Raw genomic sequence first — 18,558 nt, forward strand, 5'->3', positions numbered from 1 at the left:
CAGAAGAGCAGAGCAGGGCTGTCCTTGGAGAGCTCTGCTGGCTGCATGGCTCCTGCACCCTCTGCAGTCTGCAGGGATTGCTTGAGAGAAGGACCTGTTTGGCCAATGGCACCCCATGAGCACCTTGGCTTTCCTACCCCCCAGTACATCCACGATGGTTGTAATGCTGTGAGAAGTGAGTGACTTTGTACAGAGGAGCGTTGGAAGGAGGGAGGGGACAACGGAATGTGTAGGGTTTGTATTACTGTCACCTTCTTCTTCTCAACAGGGAGGGGTTGCTGCGATGAGTTTCATGTCACTTTTTATGGTACATTTTTCTTCTTTTAAGATGGCAGATCTCCATGCTTTACCTAGGGCGTGCTGCTCCCAGAACCCAAACTCATGCCAGTAGAAGTCATCCATGAAGTTGGTATTTGTAGACTTAGCCCTGCCTGACTTTGACTTGGAGTGTTGCAAACCAGATTTTATTCCTGTGTCCGTATTTCTGTATTTGCACTACATCCACGAGACGGTACGACGAGCTCCAGCAAATAACCCCACTTATTTTTGGGGAATGTTTTTTAGTAGTCTAAACCTTTCTAAAACCTTAAAGCTCCATAAGGAGCTTAAACCAATCTAAAGCCTTAGATCATTTTAAACAGCTTGTGCCAATAGAAGGACTTGGATTATCTTAAATGCCTTAAAGAGATCTAAAGCTTTTAGTGAAAGATTTGGCCAGTCTTGGATTTGCTTGGTTGTTTGATTGGATTTCATGGGCATGTTGGTCATCACTGGGTCACTGTCCAACCGCTGCTGGGGAAGACACCCTGATTTTCTCTATCTTATGATGTTGGGTATTTGAGGGGCTGACATTTGAACACAGAAGTAAATCCCAAATCTTTAACCTTAACTCTGCCCTCAAGTGAAGATCATCTGTAACTTCTGTATGCTGTCCCAGGTTCGTTTGGCTAAATATATATCTAACTTGAGAGAGAAAATACGTTCTATTACACCAATTAAGGATTTTCAAAGAATTGTGGTGGCCTGAATTGTCCTTTGCAGTTTAGATTCTTATCGCTTGCTCACAGAACTTTGAAAATCTGATCTTAAGACTTGGCGGCTTAATTAAAGGCCTTTAAAAATGTACATAAATGAAGGAATGAGTCCAGACCGTGACTTCAGTTAATTTGGACGTTCTCTAATTATTCCTTGCTTTGTGCTACAGCATCATCACAGTGTGAACGTAGGATCTAACACTTCCTTCACTTTGCAAGGGGAAATCATAAGTAATTCAGGCTCAGAGTTGGGGGGCTCTTCCTTTTGTGCTTTATCTTATTTTTGTAATTTAAATGAGATGGATTTTTCCTTGCGTGTCAACCAGCCTTTAAAGGCTGAGTTATTTGATTTCCCTTTGAGCGCAGTGGCACCAAAGCTTTTTTTTTTTAAACTCCCATTGACAGGTGGAGTAGCATCCTCAGGAATTATTTCATTAGAAGATACATCAATAATAGTACCAGATACACATGAAGACAGCATCAGAGCAGAAATTTTCTGCTCAAACGCCTTAACCAAGAGAAGGAGCTGATGCACTTCTTATGCTGAGTGCTTGGACGTGGAGTTGGGTCCTGATGAGCTGTGCCTTGTGCACTGTCTGCCTGCAGTCCCTGCTATATGCAAACAAAGCAGTTTTGTGCAGATCTGATGTGGGGCAGCATTTTAGATCTTTCCTGTGTTATAACTGCTTTAAGTCGTAAGAAAGCTAAGAACAAGTTTTGGTTTCAATTTTAGATACAGCTGTTTTCTCAGGTTTAAGTGTTGGTCTGCTAACAGGTTGTTCACAGTGAGGCTGCTAAAAAGTTCCAATCTCCTGCATTTTATTCACTTGACTTATTAATGCATTTATTCATAGAAATGAGGAGTGCTTGTTGGAAGGCGAACTGCTTTTCCTTTCAACTTGCCACATGGAATTCTTTTGCAGATGGTATCATTCCTACTTCATACTTAGAGCAAGAAGCATGACTGCTAGCTCAGCACCTGAGAATATCTGGTGGAAAATTCTGGGATTTTACACTCAATAACACTTATTTTTTAAGTAAATTACCAAAAAAAATAAAAAACCCAACCCAATCTCTACTGTAAAATGCATCCATAAATTCCAGGGCTGTGCTCAGTGCTGGAGTCTCACTGTGGCTCAGGCAGCTTGCCCTGGTCCTGCTCTCTGCTACGTGATAAATAAAGTTCCTTTCCTTCCTTAGAATATCTGACCCAGGGAGTTCAGGATGAAGTTTGTTAGAAATGTAAACAGGCTGCAGCTGGGTAAACCGCTGCTGAATCAGGGCAGGGAGCAGAGCAGCCTTTTAAATCTGGTTCTGTTTTTCCCCACCACTGACCTGGTGATGGGGACTGGGTCTGCTTCTGTCACCAACCTGCAGTGCTGTGGACCTTTGTACCCCTCGTGTCTGCTTGGGTGAAACAGGGTGAACTGGAGCTCTTGGGTTTCCTCTTGTCTATCAGGACCAAGTGCTGGTTTGGAGCTGGTGGAAAAGCTGTGAAGCTCCTGCTTCCCTCTCCATGGCAGCTTGGTGCAGTTACTTTTTTTCACCTAGCTTACCCCCTTTTACTTTTTTTTTCTGCTTTAACTCCTTTGCTCCAAGCTCTTGAGCACTCTCAGCTCTGCTCGCCTCTGCCTGGAGGCTTAAAACAAAACCAAAGCAGCCACTGCAGAAATTCCCTATTGCATCCTCTTGCTCTGAACTACCTGTCCCGTATTCTGTGCCATTCACAGCTATAAGATAGAATGATTCCTAGTGCTGTTTACTAGTAGAAAAACAAAAGAAAGGTCTCTTCGCCTCTTCTTCTCCCTTGGATGTTTTCTGTCCCCTCCCAGTTATGGGTCAGGCACCCATGTGCTCCAGTTGCAGAGAGCTACTGAGCACAAAGCAATCCTATGGGTTTTGCATGATGCTGCAGATAGGAATTGCCATCAAGCAGTGCTAAAGCAATAGTTAAACAGGTTTGATACAAACTGTGGTGAGGCTTCTGTGGCTGTTTTATTGAAACATCTACGGCTGGTGTGTGTCACCCCAGAGCAGCCTGTGTGCTCCCACTTTGCTTTGAGGCCAGGTGAGAGCCTAAAAGTGGAACTGAATGCAGATGGACTGGGGTTGGTACAAGCATTGCTCACTTCTGCCCTAGCCCTTATGGGATGCAGAGAATAGTTTGAGGTATAGAGGGCTGTAGCAGAGAGCCCTGCTGCAAGCTGGAAGGTCCCCAGGTCTCAGTTTGCTCCCACATGCAAACTGCAACAGCACAAACAAGTTGGTGATAATCCACCCAGCAATCTGGCATCTTCCTTGGAAAGGGCCCTGATTTCAGAATGTATCGCTGTCCAGAACAGTGTTCAAGCATGTGCCTGCCTGTAAGCATGAATTTAATTGCCATCCTGCAGAATGTTGTGCTTAATCATCTTCCTTGGTGCTTCTTCTGACTCAGGGCTGCTGTTGGCATCCTATAGGGTGCACCACAGTGGGAAGAGCTGCCAGGGCTGCATATGTCTCATGTGCATGGCTGGGTGTTGCTGAGGAAATGTGTGGTGGGGAAGGGAGCTTGAGGTTCTCTGGTAAAGAAAACAGCTCTTAATTAATTGGATGAATAGGGTGAGTTGCTAAAACACACGGTGTTTGTGGCAGCAAAGGGTTTGTAAGGACAGGAGTTTGGGTTGTGGATAAATGAACCTTTGCAGCTCTCAGCAGCTTGCTGGAACTCCTCATCCTTGCTCCCTTGGGACACAGTCAGCAGCTTGGGGCTTCTTCCAGACTTCCTAGAAAGCCCAGAGGTTCCCCACATCTGCGTGCCCAGGTGCAGGGAGCAGTGTGCATGAGTAAGGGTGTGTGTTTGGGAGCATCGTGGGAGATGCAGAGCTGGGGACTTGCACCTGCTGGGCTGCTGACCACAGAAATCTGTGCACAGCAGTGACCTGTAACAGATTTCCGCCACTGGTTTGAGCATCCTTTTCTCCATATTGATGCCTGGGGACTTGCGTGGTCGGTGCCACAGGACACCTGCTGCAGGGGAGAGGTTAGGAAGGTTCCTCACAGTGTGAGTTGGTGCTGATTCCTGAGCACAGCAGCTGCCCTACCAACTACTTGTGGGGATGTTTCCTCATGATGTCTCCAAGCCTCAGTACGAGTCACTGCACCCCTCTCATTCTCTGGGATCATAGAATGGATTGAGCTGGAAGGTGCCTTTAATGGCCATCTGGTCCAAATCACAGCAGTGAGCAGGGACACCCATCAGTGCTCAGAGTCCCTCCAGCCTCACCTTGGGTGTTTGCAGGGATGGGCACCACCACCCCTCTGGGTGTTGAGCTGTAGAGAGCAAGCAGAGCTAACATGATCCCAGTGTTACTGGGGATCTTGTTACTGGGCCAGAGATGAAGATGAGTGAGTGGACATGAATTAATGTAAGGTTTGGGCATGTCAGGAATTTAGGTGGAGTTTTTTTTTTATTTTTTTTTTTTAATGCAGGGAGATTGGTCTGAACCACATTGCAGTGGGAACTTTTAATATAAATTATTTCTTAAAAGCACTTGGACGTAAGGACAAACTTGAAGATTATGGCTGATTACTTTAAAAAGCAAAATCACTCAATCTGCATTTGACATCAAGGGAAAGAGCATTACCTGCACATATAACCTGGAATGGAGTAGGCTTGGGGAGTGAGTGAGCATCTGCAGTCTTGCTGTCAGATGCTCTCCTTTCCCTATGTGATGCTCTTAATGCTTTCCAGCTGGGCTGGACTTATCCACTCAGAAGGATCCGAGTCTTTAAAAGCCCTAAGGAGAAGACCATTGGTGCTCTCCAAATGGTGAGCTGAGGCCCATAGGTAGAATCATTAAGATTGGAAAATACCTCTAAGATCCCCCAGTCCATCCCCAGCCCACCCCACCATGCCCACTGACCACATCCCTCAGTTCTGGAACACCTCCAGAGATTGTGACCCCACAACTCCCTGTGCAGCTGTGCCAATGCATCGCTGCTCTTTGGGAGAAGAAATTCTTCCTGATATCCAACCTGATGGAAGGACAGCAGCTGGAGGCTGTGTACGCAGGCTGACTGCACACCCCAGATTTGCAATCAGGTATTTTAACCCAGAGATGCCCTTAACCTGTCCATGGAGGCAGGGCAACGTGTTGTCCTCCAAGATCTGCTGTGATCCCTCTCACCTTCTTTGCTGTCAGTCTATAATGAAAATTTAATGCTGCTGTTCTGCAGGAGAACTGTAGTGTAGGAGTAACTCCTGTATGTGAAACAAAACGATGTTGTGGCTTTTGGTACAGTGGAAAGGGCCCTTCTTTCCCCTGCTGCTGTCTTTGTAGGTATGTCCCTAAGGAAATTATGCAATCTTTTTATTATTGACCACGTAACTCAGGGCAGAGTGACATTATTTGTCTGTAATACAACACCAGAGGAGCTGCACTGCTCTCTCTAATTTTCCAATAAGCAAATGAAGCCACATGCAGTGCTTCACTAAACCCTTTCCTCTTCAGCTTCCCACACATGCACGGTGCCTGCGTTCCTTCCATTAAGTAATTAAGTGAAGTTTCATGACCAAAGCTCTCTCCTCCGATGGGTGACTGTGAGATTGCTTCACTTGCAGGGAGAATCCGTTCCCCTGGGGCAGCGAGTGGAGTGGGCTCAGTGGGTTCAGTGCCAGCGAGCTCTGGCTGAACAAAATGGAGATGTCCTTTGGTGCCAGCTCTGTGTGCACATTAGAGCACGTCTGAGAAGAGTCAGAGTGAAAGCACAATATCTATTTCTGTATTTTCAGTGCTAGATGGAACTTATAGTGCTCTGGAGCATGCATAGACATCCGTGTTGTTGTAGGACCTACCAAGCAGTGGTGCCTGGAGGCCTGAGCAGATCCATGGCATCACAGCCCATCCAGGTAACTTCCTGGTCATGGGCAACTCCTTGGTCATAGGCAGTTCTTTGGTCATGGCAATTCTTTGGTTATGGGCAGCTCCTTTGTTGTTGGCAGCTCTTTGGTCATGGACAACTCTTTGGTCATGGGCATCTCCTTGGTCACAGGCAACTCTTTGGTCATGGGGCAGCACTTTGGTGTTGGGCACTTCGTTGGGCATCTCCTTGGTTGTAGGCAACTCCTTGGCCATGGGCAGCTCTTTGCTCACAGAAGATGAAACCAGGAGCTGCAATGGTTAGAAAGGAGAAACAAACAGGAAGCCATAAGGCTTGCACTGTAACAGAAATACAGTGGGCACTGTGTTTTGTCACTGAGAATTGTGAGATATTCAAGTGATAAATGAGAGATTAGGGTAAAAAATTCATCAGTCTTACAGCATTGAAATAGAGGGGTTATAAGCAGGAGGCATCCTTGTCCCACATTTTGGCTGCAGCATCCCTGGGAAGTTTAACAAGTGCCAGGAAAGCCATGCAGGATGCTTAGGGAAAAACTGGCTGTGCAGAGGGGTAGGACAGGTGGAAGAATATTGTCCTCTGCGGAAAGAAAAAGGGAAAGTAGCAGATAAAGGCCAGTGTGATTTGCCAGGAAAGTTTCTAAAGAATAGAACAGTCAAAAATTCCATTTCCTGGAAACAGAATCTTCTGACTAAAAGATTTTGCCCTTTCTGCTGAGTAGGCTGTGTTAGTATGCTCACAGGCATACTTTTAAGTTGAATATTTATTACTGTGCTGTAGAAAACTTATCATAGTTTCTGGACAACTCTCTCCTAAACCCCTAAGCAGTTAGTCCTTGTTTTTCCATCCTTTCCAGCACATCATCTCATGTAACACTGAACACTGCTGCCTGTTCTTACAAATGCTACAGCATTCCTGGGATTTTCAGAAGCGTTGGGTTTCTGCTGTTGTGATGCTGATTGCCAGGGGAATAATTAGACTGGATTTAAAAAAAAAAAAAAAAAAAAAAGGATGTTTTTTGGATTTTGAATTTTGGATGTCAAGGGGAAGTTGTTTGCTATGAGAGTGGTGGGGAGCTGGAACAGCTGCCCAGAGAGGCTGTGGATGCCCCGTCCATGGAGGTGCTCAAGGCCAGGTTGGATGGAGCTCTGGGCAGCCTGGGCTGGTGTTAAATGTGGATTTTGGTGGCCCTGCATGCATCAGGAGGGTTGAAGCTTCATGATCCTTGAGGTCCCTTCCAACCCTGGCCATTCTGTGATTCTATAATGATTCTGTGATCTTTTAAATAACTGTCCATGGGTGTTATTTTCCATCACATTGTGCTTTTGCTGGTTCTGCAGCTGTGGCAGGCAGAGCAGAATGACACATAAATTTCTGTGCTATTTCTTCCCAAAGTGCAAGGCTGGAAGACAGGAAAGCTAAAACTTATTTCTCTAGATAACATCCAGCAAGTTCCCTGTATTTGGTGGTACTGTGTGCTCCAAGGAAATCACACACTGGATTATTGCAGGGAAAAGTCAAATTGCTGAAGAAACCATCGCAGCTGCATTCAAACCTTGCAAAGGTGCATCACCTTAAATGCAATTGCTCATCCATCCTGCATTTACCACGAGTGTGTGCTCCTGGAGGGAGGAGTGGCCTCCCCAAAGGATGGTTACTGAAGGGTGCATCTGGAAAGAGCAGCCTGCAAGGTGCAGGAGCGTGGTAGCAATTAGGAGCTTACATGCATGCAAATGCAGAGCAGTGGTTCGCCTGCAGCCTGCACTGCCTTCTCCTGCCGGTGGGCATGGAGCTCCTTCTTGGCAAAGTACATCTTGAGCATCTGCAGGACTAATAAGCTAGAAAACAGGCCCTGGGGAAAACCCCTTTCCCTCCCCCTTTCCTTTCTCGCTTTTCTTTTTTGTTAATTTATTTTATTATTATTATTTTTTTCATTGCAGAGAGCAGAGATTTGCAAGACAAAAGCGTTTGCTTTGCATTGTGCATTTTGTTTTGTGTCTGTGGCTGTGTGGAAACACACCTGCCATTTTACTGCTTCCTGCAGCAGATGCAAATAGAGCATCCTCAGGAAAATGTTACATCCCTTAAAATAAACTCTGCTGCTCAGCAGCGCGTGTTGCCTCTGGTTTCGTGCTGGAATGCGTCTGCAAAAACAGAAAGCCACAGGGTAAAAATACAATTGCCCACCAGTAATAAAGAGGAGTTCCTGTGAAAGCTGCACTCGGCCTTCTATCATTTACAAAGTTTGAGTGTGGAAATGTTCGGGGCAGGTGGGTTTTTGGGTTTTTCCTCCATCTCCTTCCTTCTTCCTCCCCCTCCTGTTCTGCTCTGGGGGCCCTGGCCTGGCTCTGTGCCTGCAGCCTGGGCTGCTTTGGGATTGCTCTGAGTCTGCTGTGCAGTGGACAGAAGCCTCTCTGGCTGCCTGGGGTGGCACTGCCTTACTGTGCATGTATCTTTTCCCTTTCTTCCAGCTCCTTTGCTGTCATACAGAAAGCCCAAACAGGAAAAGGTTAATAGGAGAAAAGTCAAACAGAGCTGAATAGGTCAGAATTTGTCTTGCTTTTGGTTTCCTCGCCCCAGAGCAAGCCTGTGTCTGGCACATTGAGACCTTGAAACCTGCCTGATGGAGTTTCATTCTTGGTTGATCACATTGCCCTTGAAAGAAACTGTGTTCTGTTCTGCAGGAAAACAGAAAGATGGAGGAGAAGCAAATCCTTCATGCAGCTGCTGCACCCATGCAGCCACCTGAGCTCAGAGTGTGCAGTTCTGCACATCCCATCTGCAGAGGTCTCCAAGCATCAGCTGCTGGGCAGGAGCACAGCAAGGCTTGCTTTTCTTCTCTGGTGGCTGCTCGTGAGGTTTTGCTGCTGCTCAGGCTGCCTGGAGCTCTGGTTTGCAGGATGCAGGTGCAAGGAGGGGTGTGCGGATGCTTGGGGTTTCTCACCTGAAAAAGGAGTGGTTGAGTCATTGCGGAAGCTTTGCTATCTGTAAAATCATAGATAGGGGTTGCTACCAGCACTGATTCAAGACAGAAAGCTGATAAAGCAGGCAAAACCTACCTGGAGGTCTCTGTGGGTGTCTGAAGACATTGTCTGGAATCAGTTTTGATTTTAGTCAAAATAACATCTGGTGATCAAGCAATGTTATGGGGGAAGATGGATGTGCATGGGGATGAGGGTGAAGCATAGATGTTTCTTCAAGGGGTGGGTGAGGTCTGGTGGCCAGGGTGGCAATGGCTGAGGGGGAGGACAGGGGTGGGTGTGCAGCAGTCCCATAACCTTGGGTTCCATGGAGTAACCTTGGGTTCCATGGAGCTGGAGCTTACAAGAGGCTCTGGGTGGGGTAGCACCAGGAAGGAGGTGTTAGGGGAAGCTTGGTACAGTGAGTAGAACAACCACAGTGTATGGGAAAAACTGGCTTCAAGAGACTGCTGACTGTTGATGGGCAATCTGCTGCAGGGCTCCAGTTTTTGGAAGCACCAGCAGGGCGGTGTCAAGCCAGGATTGCATGGAAGCACATGGGATGGATCAGAGCCGCTCCCTGGGCACGCAGGTGTGGCTGTCACAGCCCCTGCTCTCACAGTGTTTGTCTTGGCTCGGGAGCATAGCAGAGGGGTATGGGACATGCCTGCCCATGCGGACAGGAATTCCCCTCGAGGCTTGCTGGGTTCAGGTGTCTTTTCCCCATAACTGCTGTTGGATCACTACGGCTCGCCCCAGTTCCCCCTTGCTCTGGTTTGGCAGCATCCCTCCCTGCTGGGTCAGTGGCTGTATGAACGGTCCTGCTCCTTTCCACACCCTGGTTGGGTGACGTGGCACAAACTCTGCTCTGTGCTTGGCCTGCTCTGCTTGTTGATAACCCTGCCCACCACAGGGGAACTGGAACTTGGTGGTCTTTAAGGTCCCTTCCAACCTAAGCCATCCTATGACTGTATGATCTTGGCTCTTTCTTTCACTACATCCCAACAGTGATCTGTTGTGATCCTTTTGGCTGATGGCTTGCAGGAGCAGGAGAGTCCTCTTCCATCCATGTCAACATCCCAAGGAACATGCGCATTGATTGCATGGGCGGTGTGCTACACCTGGAAGAATAGTTCAAGCCGTGGCTGACACTTCAGCCATGGTATTTTGTGCCATGAGTACAACCGTCTCCCTTCCTCATAAAGCTCTCCACATCAGGAGCAGCTGAATCTGTTTCCAAATCACATTAACAGCTCTTAACCTCCCAGCTCTATTCTGTCCTAGCAGAGCAGCTTGCTGAAGTGGTCGCAAACAGCTTTATGTGCTGCTGAGCACAATGCCACGCTCAACATTGAGCAATGCCAAGCATTCTGCTTGGAGAAGATCAGAGACCTTCTTCTTTTAATCATATGCCTTCCTTGCCTGGTGAGAACATCTCTGTGCTGCCTTGGCTAATGTAGGAATCCTGAGCAAACACAGAGAGGGATCTGCAGTGAAGATCAGGCTACTGTTGGCTTGCCCAGGCAGCTCTGCTCTCCCAGCAGAGCAAACCTCTCCAGCAGGGCCTCCAGTAACCTCACCTGTCCTCCCAGAGGTAAATGTGGGCAGATGCATTGCCTGGGTATGATGTCATTGTGCTTTGCTGCTGCTCATTTGTTAAATGCAAGCGAAGGAGGTTGGTGAGATGACTGGCAGCATTAGCACATAGCATCAAGGACTCGAATGGATGATGCAGCCAACTGGAAGAGATTCCCTGCTGGAGCACTGTGGCACTCCCTGTCCTTTCTCAACGTGCTGGTTCCTGTTGCTGTGAGCTACCTGCTCGAGGCTCTGAGGAGGTGCTTGGCACATCCCTGCCTGGAGTTTGTTGCCACAGTTTCTCCCAGTTGCTGGATCTGTAAAGAGGTTCCCCCATGAGTTACATGAGCCTGGGAGCCTCCTCTTGTCACAGTACAGGAATAGCTATGGCTGAAGGGATGCAGTACCAGCGTAGAATTTATCCACTGTTTTCAAGCTAAGGCTTGGTGCCCTCTGAGATCTGACCAGTGTGCTTTCAGTGTGCACAGTATCAGCTGGAAGCAGAGCAGGAATTCAGGCTCTGGTCCAGCTCCCACGGTGTTCCATGAGGTAGGGTTGCTAGACATCCGTGTAACATGAGATTTCCTGCATTTCAGACTTGAATCCTGTGAGCTGTATTGAAAACATACGTGATGCTATCCTTCCTGTATTTCCTGTACAGTTTTAATATGGGACGTGAGAAATCCTGCTATCATCTGCCCCCTCCTTTACCATATTTCTTAGAATGTTCTTCATCTCCCTTCTTTTCCCCGAGATTTTGAATACGTCCATCAGCTGGTAAGGACAAAGCAACCCCTGGAACATGTTTCAGGTTTTTACTTGTATCTCGTAATCCAGCCACTGGAATTCTTTTAAGACCTTCAGTAGAGTTAACCAGACTGCCTTGCAGCTTTATTTTGCTACTCCCTGCTAAGGTGAAAGATGAGGTGATCTCTATCAGATAATTGCTGTATTACGTAATTAATTGGGAGATAAAAACCAGGTTATCCCAATTGCTCGGTGTTAGAGCTGATTTTGCAAACAGTTAAGAACTCGGGGTCTCAGCTCTCCAGATTTCTGCAAGTGTCAGTGTCACACAATTATACACGAAAGGAAACTGAGATTATTTCAAATGAGAACGAGTAGGAAGAGGTGGTGAAAAATTTATTGTCTGGAAGAGTGGTTAAGTACTGGAACAAACTGCCTGGGGAAATGGTGGAGTCACCACCCCTGGTGTTGTTCCAGAACTGGAGATGTGGCATTGAGGGACGTGGTCAGTGGGCACGGTGGTTGGATTTGGGTTGGACTGGGTGATCTTAGAGCTCTTCTCCAACCTTCATGATTGCATGAAACGAGTCTCCTGAAGTTCAGACATGGGCTGAGCTTCTCAGCTGCACTGATACTGGAGCATGTATGAGGAGTACCCTGAGGAAACATGGAATGAGTGTGCTACATAGGTTGCCAGGTGGAAGGGAGAGCTGTGATGGAAGGGGAAGCTCTGGAGGACCTCACCTGCTTCTGTGCAAAGGTTCCATGGTTCCCCATGGCCAGGAAGATGAATTCACTGTAGGATGAATGTAATGGCCAGCTATTACAGTGATGAGAACAGAGCAATTTCCTTACTGAGAGAAGATTAAGAGCATATCTACATCATCATAATGAGAGACAGTCCTGTCTTCGAGTTCATTGTCCAGTGCAAAGCGTAGAAGTGACTTCATAATGATGGAGTTGAATTTGGGATTTGCCAAATTCATTGTCCAAATGATCAAATGTACATTAAATAGAAACACTTATGGATGACTTTGGAGCCAGTCACAGTGCAGACCAGCGACTACAATGCAGATCAGTGACTACAGTGCAAACATCTTGGGACACACAGCCCACATAGATGACATTACATTACTCCAACAAGGCTGCTTTCCCAGGGAGACATACTTAATCAAGATCTGATGATTTTGGTGTTTGGCTAAGCCAAGCTTCTGTCTGTCACACCTTGCTCCTAACAGGCAGCTCTGCTTGACCATAGTCTTTAAACTGGGAAGGGAGGGAGCACACACATTTGTTTCTGAACTTGAGGAGAGAGCAGCACTGAGCTCTGCTTCCCCATCCCTGGCTGCAAGAATGAGCTGTGTCTGCTTGTTCTGGTCATAACATCTGAACTGCTGACCGGGAGCTGCTAAATGATGGCATGCAGCCACTTCTTTGCTGTAAGCTCCCTAATTTGAGACATTCCTGCTGGCCAGGTGGCGGGGAGCTGGGACTGCTTTTTGTGGAGCTGTGTTGTTCTTTGTAACCCCCCACACTTTGCAAAGCTTGGGGCTCCCACTGCTCGTTTTGCAGTGATGCCCACATCCCAGCTGATGCTGGGGTCCTTAGGGTTGTGCTCCCCTTGATCTTCCTTGTGCTGCAAAAGGTGTTGAAATCAAAAGCTGAGCTCAGCTTCTTTGCGTTTTAGCAAGTTGCACTGGGAACTCCTTTTTCAGAAGGATGAGCGAAGGCACAGTGCTTGGAGAGCTTGGGAGAGCTGTGTGCTGGAGCCAGGTGTGGATGCTGGAGTGTCCGTCTTCCAGAATCCCCCAACCCGTAAGAGTCACATTGTATTCTCTGTTCTACAGCTACAGACGTAGGAATGCCAAAAAGACTTGAGCTGCTTGCTGCCTTTCTGTGCCATGCTGCATAATAACGCTGCCACTGCGCTTTAGGCTAGCCTCAATTACCCCTTGTTATCAGCACGGAGATCAAAGTACATCATTTAAAGAACAAATGCAGTAAATACCTTGAATTTGTGGATTGACTTTTTTAGAAAAGCGAATTGTCAGGACAAGCTCGAGCTAATCCTGAGCGTTTTGCATAAAGAACTGGAAAGAGAAAGAGACATAAGTGTTACCCGAGGTGTCAATTTGCATGATGCAGCGTGATTTTATGATGCTGCTGCTGCCTGTTGTGTAATCCCCAATTCCATGCTTTGGAATTGCTCTGGGATCTCTGCACGGACTCAAAATATCCTCATCTTCTGGGTGCTGCAGGAGCTCTCAGTCCACTCAGTCTTTAAGAGCTTGCTTGGATCTTAGTGATGTATTATTATTTCTGCTCCAGGTTTGGGGGATTTTTTTAGCATCTCCTTGCAAAGTAAAAGCAAAGGCTTGTTGGACTGTCTGCTGATGGGCTGTGGTTTATCAGGCTCTTCCTTCTAGAGGGTTTATTTCACTGTGGAGCAGCTTTGCTCCATTAAAACGTATAGAGTATTTGAAGGAAGGAGTGTTAATGAAGTGTCAGGAAACTTTATTGCTGTCTGGAACTGGGGAAGAGGTGGAGTGAGAGGAAGAGAGAATAACTGGGGAAAATCCCATCCAACAGCAGGGCTGTTACCTTTACTGACATGCACTGTGAGCTGCTGCTGTTAAAGCATTGGGAATAAGGTTCAAGGATACAGCAGGCACTCAGCAGATTTTTCCATTTTTGTAAAGATTGTTCTGAATTACCCTTTGTTGTTGTTGTTTTGTTTTGAAGCTTTACTCCCTTTGGAGCTTTCTGGACAGCCTTGGTGCCAGGTGCTGCTCCCCAGTTCAGAGGCTCCATCAGTGCCCTTGTGATGTGTGCTTGCAATTTGGTTCGTTTCTTCCATACTCTGCCAGTTTGTTTAATTAAACTGCCCAATTCTTCTGAAAATGGGAAATGGAATTACCATAGGATGTCTGAATGCCATTGGTGCGGGGAAGATGTAGATCAGCTTTAGTGCTGATAAATCAAGCTGTTGCATTTTGGCTGGGGTGCTGGGCCCCTTGGCTGGGGTAGACACTTCATTTCTTTATCACAGAGCATTTAATAGCAAACAAGTAAGCCAGCAAGGAGCTGGGCTGTGGTGGTCCTCATCTCAAGCCAGAGCTGAGCCAGGGGAACGACTGGGGTGGGATCTCCTCACGGCCACCTCCAGTACAAAGAAGCCAAATGGCAGCAGACACGGGGTCCTTGTTTGCATCTCCAACGTGCCTAATATTTAGCTCTAATTTTGCCAGCTTGAGCTGCTGCTGTAAGTGTGTCTGGTTTATTTGGGCAGCAGATTTGTTTTGCTTTATTGGCTCAAAAATAAATGGTGCAGCCTTTGCTGTTGGAGCCACTAGCCAGGCTGCTTGCTCAACCGCTGGAGAGCTGTCTTCAGTTCTGCACTGTCAATTCAAACTTCAGCTGGTGTGGTTTGCCTTATAGATCTTAATTTATTCCCCCTCCCCAACATTCTAATATTTATTGCTGTGATTTTAGGATTTCAGTTGTTACTGTCTCTGCCACACAGGCACTCTCTGTGCTTGCTTAAATTGCCGTGAATATTCCTGCCAAATCTCTTGCATTAATACCCATTTCATGCTGACATGTGTACAGAAATGATGTATTTTCATGAATTAACAAAAAAGTTAACTGCCCAGCACATGGTACATCTGGTGACCCCGCTCACAGCCCTGAGCATGGGGAATGTGCCTGGTCTGCAGACAGATTTGCATCTTTTCCAGTGGATAGAAAACAAAATACTCTGTCTCCATTGCCAGAAGTCACACCTCCCTGTTTCTTCTGGGAGCAACCTTTCCTCTTTAATCACATTTATTCTTCTGTTTGCTTACCTTGCTGTAACTCTGTGTTCCACCATAGAGATGGAGAGCTCTTCTGCAGAAAGGCTGCTTGGTCCCAATGGCCCAGGAGGCCATTTCTGTGCTTAGCCCATCACTTCTATTAGCATATTTCTAGCAAAAATTATACTTGTAAGCATGACATTTTTTTAGCTGTACATTTTTAAATTATTATTATATTTTTTCCTGTCTTTAGTAATGATTTTTGCTATTACTTTGTTTGGTGCTGTGTTGTTGCCTGGGGATGCCTCTTTGTGCTTGAAAGCAAAGGTTTTCGTTATTGCTGGTGGAATCGGTGGCACAGTTCTTACAGGAATCTCATCCACACTTCAACCTTCCATCCAGCTGGGCTCAGCTTTGCTGCTAGCTCTTCTGGTGGCTCTTCTATACCTGAATACACCATGGGACCGTGCCATAGGACCAAGTTCACGCTGCTCCACTCTGTTGGACCTCAGGAAAAAGTACCCAAGGCTCTCCATGCACTTTGTAAAATTGTAGTAAACACATGCAAATGTCATTAATAAGAGTTTCAAGAATGAGAGCATTATGTCAGTGCTTTGCAGTGTCGCTATTTATTATCTCAGAGATAATGGGATGCAATACAAAGAGCATGGTGTGATTTTGGAAGCTGGAGGCGTGCCGTGTTTCCTGATGACAGTGTGAATGCTTGTGGCTTTTTGGAGCAGCTCGAGATGTGGAATTTGATGAGGATCCGTCCTTATTGCTCCCAGCTAGTCTCATCGGGTGGTCCGTGCTTTGTATTAGCCTAGAAGGTCACTGGAGGAATTAGCTGGTGTGAATTTGTGGCTTCCTCAATATTTAGAGATTGTTGACACGCTGTTGGAAATAGCATTTCAGGGGGCAAATGCATGAGAAAGGCAGCAGGGAGATGCTCGAGCTACAAGAGCACTGAAGTCCTCAATGACCGATTCTCTGAGCTCGCATTTTGAATCCAGAGGGAAGTAGTGAATATCTGAACTCTCATTTTCTCTTCCATTCCTTCTCCAGCCCTTTAGCAGGGACAGCACTCATGTGGTGGAGCATCCTTAGAGGTGCAGCTGGGCTCTGCAGTCTTGTGCTGGGTTTGGTTTCATCTCCTGAGCTCTGGGGGAAGCACAGCCCTGTGCTGACAGCAAGGGGAACACGTTTTGGATGATGTTCTGAAGCAAAGATCTGGCTGTCCACAGTCACTGAGGTTTTACCTGATCCAAAATCAGGGTTGTGAACCTGTGTTGTTTAGACTGATTCCAGTTTGCCAAGATATTTTGCATTTTTAGTTCAAAAATATTTCAGAGGCGCACAAATGGCTGCATCTCATGCCTTGATGTGGATGCTTTTGGCTGATCAGCTTCAAAAACTGTCTACTTCTAGAAAGTTTTTAAAGAATTACATCCTTCCACTCCATGGACATTACTGGCCACAGGCTGGTCCTGACTGTCAACACTTTGAAAAGATAGGTAATAGCAGGACAAGGGGAAATGGTTTTAAGTTGAGGGAGGGAAGATTGAGGTTGGATGTCAGAGGGAAGTTGTTTGCTATGAGAGTGGTGAGGTGCTGGAACAGCTGCCCAGAGAGGCTGTGGATGCCCCGTCCATCCCTGGAGGTGTTCAAGGCCAGGTTGGATGGGGCCCTGGGCAGCCTGGGCTGCTGTGAAATGTGGAGGTTGGTGGCCCTGCATGCATCAGGAGGGTTGAAGCTTCATGATCCTTGAGGTCCCTTCCAACCCTGGCCATTTTCTGATTCTATAATGGTTCTGATTCCTCTCACACCATACATTGGCTTTAGAGCTTCCAAAAGAGAAAATATGTAATGAAATGCTAGGAAATGCAACCCCCAATCCTGTAATTTTTAGATAATTAAGTACATCCTTGAACAACAGATTTTGCAGACGACAAATATCTAAACATGACAGTCTTATTAAGAATGGATTGTAAATAGTCTCTTGAGGTTAAAGCATTGCATACCACTGCATGTTGTTTGAAAAGAAAGGACCTGTGGCCAACAGAAATGCATCGTACATCCTGGCTGACCCACTGGTGTCCATCAGTGTATGCCTGAGCTTTCAGAGTTGGGACTTTTCAAAGGAAAACACATGGATTCCACCTCTTTCGTATTAATATTTCCTGAGTGCTTTTCCTTTCAAGTGTTTCTGTTTTTCGGTGATGCCTTTTTTAAATTAAAAAGGCTTCCCAAGCCTTTAAACACAGCATGTGTCCACAGTGTGGAAAATTCTCTTTGAAGAGTCTCAGTGTTTTAAAGAAAGAAAGGGAGGTTAAAAAAAAAAAAGGAGAGCAAATGGTGGCTGGTGTGGAGCGAGGGGCAGCTTGGTGCTTTCAAGCAGAGTAGTTTTGATTAAATGTGGAGTTGACTTGGCTGGTGTTATGTGTTATCCAGATAGATGAATATGCATACAGACGTACTTTGAAATATTTGTGTGATCTATATTAATCTACTCGGTGTTAACAGGACTGTTTGAACGCCCATGCTGTTTGCATCTGAGGTGGGATGTGTGGTGGCTGAGGCTGGTGGCACCTGGCCCTTCTGACATCAGGGGATGGAGGGGAAAAGAGATTGCCAGAATGGCTTAGGTTGGAAGGGACTGGAAAGATGATCTGGTGTGGACAGGGTTGCAGAATGAAAGACTATTTATGTTGGAAAAGACCTTCAAGATCAAGTCCAAGCAACAAAACCAGCTAGTATCTATACAGTATAGATTTCATATATATATATTGAATGTATATGTCTGTATGTATGCATGTATGTATCTATCTATCAATCTATTGATTCAATCTATATTGAATATATATATGTATATATATATATATGTATCTAATTGCCTTCACAGCCTCTTCAAATGCCAGCTTATGTGTTATTTTCACTGAAATCACAGAATCATAGAATCACAGAGTCATAGAATCACAGAATGGCGTGGGTTGGAAGGAACCTCACTGATGATCAGGTTCCAACCATCCCTGCCACAGACAGGGTTGCCAATTGCCAGGTCAGTACTAGATCAGGTTGCCCAGGGCCCCATTCCAAGACCCATTAAAGTCCTCCAGGAATGGGGCATCCACAGCCTCTCTGGTCAACCTCCAGCATCTCACCACCCTCTCAGTGGAAAACATCTCTCTGACATCTAATCTAAATCTCCCTTTCTTTACTTTAAAACCATCCCCCCTTCTCCTATCACTATCCACCTGTGTAAAAAGTTGATTTCTCACCTGATTATAATCTTAATGAGACCTCAGTGAGGTCACCCTGCAGCCTTTTCTTCTCCAGGCTGAACAAGCCCAGCTCTCTCAGCCTGTCTTCACAGGGGAGATGCTCCAGCCCTCTGATCTTGGCCCCCTTCTGGACCCTCTCCAAAATCTCTACATCCCTCCTGTTTTGGGGGCCCCAGGCTTGGATGCAGTACTGCAGATGGAGCCTCATGAGGGCATACAAAAAGTCTCACCAATGCCACTGGTTTGTAGGCAGTGAAAATGCAGTGAAAGGGCAACTCTTGTG

General features: G+C 46.4%; 1 protein-coding gene across 11 annotated transcripts in view; it reads left to right on the plus strand.

Moving 5' to 3' along the window:
* The window catches only part of HIVEP3 (HIVEP zinc finger 3), a 216,248-nt gene that overhangs the window by 8,866 nt on the left and 188,824 nt on the right, over positions 1-18,558 (plus strand). For 8 of the 11 annotated variants that reach the window (XM_090124024.1, XM_031595082.2, XM_031595084.2 and 5 more), the window contains exon 1: positions 4,976-5,118. The exons of the other annotated variants lie outside the window; for them this stretch is intronic. The gene's annotated coding sequence lies outside the window, so the exon portion shown is untranslated. Of the gene's footprint in view, positions 1-4,975; positions 5,119-18,558 lie in introns of those variants that run through there. 11 annotated transcript variants of the gene reach the window in all.

This window comes from Phasianus colchicus, chromosome 24 (assembly GCF_987193195.1).
Source record: "Phasianus colchicus chromosome 24, bPhaCol1.hap1.1, whole genome shotgun sequence".
Taxonomy (NCBI): Eukaryota; Metazoa; Chordata; class Aves; order Galliformes; family Phasianidae; genus Phasianus; species Phasianus colchicus.